At 42.6% G+C, this 1,141-nt stretch overlaps 2 annotated features.

The window, feature by feature from the left end:
- Positions 1-82: 82 nt before the first annotated feature.
- Positions 83-104: a microsatellite.
- Positions 105-924: 820 nt separating this feature from the next.
- Positions 925-984: a sequence feature (A-rich).
- Between the last annotated feature and the right edge of the window lie 157 nt (positions 985-1,141).

Raw genomic sequence — 1,141 nt, 5'->3', positions numbered from 1 at the left:
GTGTGTTATTATTCTTCTTCCATGCTGGTAGTATTTTGTCCTTGGTTTCCCAAAAGAGTAATATGATGGAAAAAACGAACAATATTATTATGATTATTATTATTGACAGCTTGGACGCAATAGACAACAAAAACAAAGAAAAAAAACCATCCACAACGCATGAATTTAAATGACAAAGTGAGAAATGAGTGAGTTTAATAGCAGACGTCAAAAGGCTATTGGTGCTGTGGAGAAATGACAGCAATAAGGGGGTCACGAGCGTCTATATATGTTTTTATCCCTCCTACTTCACCTGTGGAGGCTGGGGGAGAAGGGAGGAATTGGAGGGAAGAAGTGAGACAAAGATGAATGTTGTTTTTTTTTCTCCCTTTCCGTGTTTTTCGTTATTGGTGTATTCAACTGTAAAACGAGTATGAAGGATGACGATGATTATGGTGTTACTGCGATAGTTGTTGTTGTTTCCGCCTTCTCTCCATTCCTTTGAGTTTGCGGTGGAAACCTTTGTTCTTGTTCCGCTGATTGCGTTGAATTGGGGAAGGGGGCGTATGTCGAATTGGGCGTGTTATTTGTGATATTTAACTTTTGCATCGATCGTGTGGCTTCCGCTCTCGGGATGAGGGACACTTGGGAGGGGGCGTGGCGTAGGAAACCCTTTAGAATTCGAATTCTCTCTTACTAGACACACACACATGGTGATCTGCCAGGTTGTTGAAGAGAACTACGGAATACACATTAGTACTGCGTGTGTCACGTTTTCTTTTCTTTTTTTCCCTGTTTCGTGGTTTAGGTTTCCTGCCTTCTCATGCGCTCGGTTATTTGCTGTTTTTTTTTTTTGTGTGTGTGTTATTGAAGGGGTTCGCGGCGCATGGTGTCGGCAGGGCAGTCCCAAGCATCAATATTTTAAAGGTGTGTATGAACATGCGAGTTTGTGTGTATTTGTGGTTTGTTCGTTTTTTTTTTTTTAGTTGTTGGTTGTGTTTTTTTCCACACGCTCAATTTTTGTTGGTAGCGGTGACCGCATTTACTTTGGCTTCTTCCTTCCCTTCCCTCCCCCTTTATCTGTGCATGTATGGATACGGAGAGTGCGCGGCATTGGCACAAGGCACTCTGGAGAAACAGTGACCTTCCCTTCCCTTCCCTT

Source organism: Trypanosoma rangeli, assembly GCF_003719475.1.
Source record: "Trypanosoma rangeli strain AM80 chromosome Unknown Tra_15.4_contig_00537, whole genome shotgun sequence".
In the NCBI taxonomy this organism is placed as follows: Eukaryota; Euglenozoa; class Kinetoplastea; order Trypanosomatida; family Trypanosomatidae; genus Trypanosoma; species Trypanosoma rangeli.
This window is presented reverse-complemented; position numbering and strand designations above follow the sequence as displayed.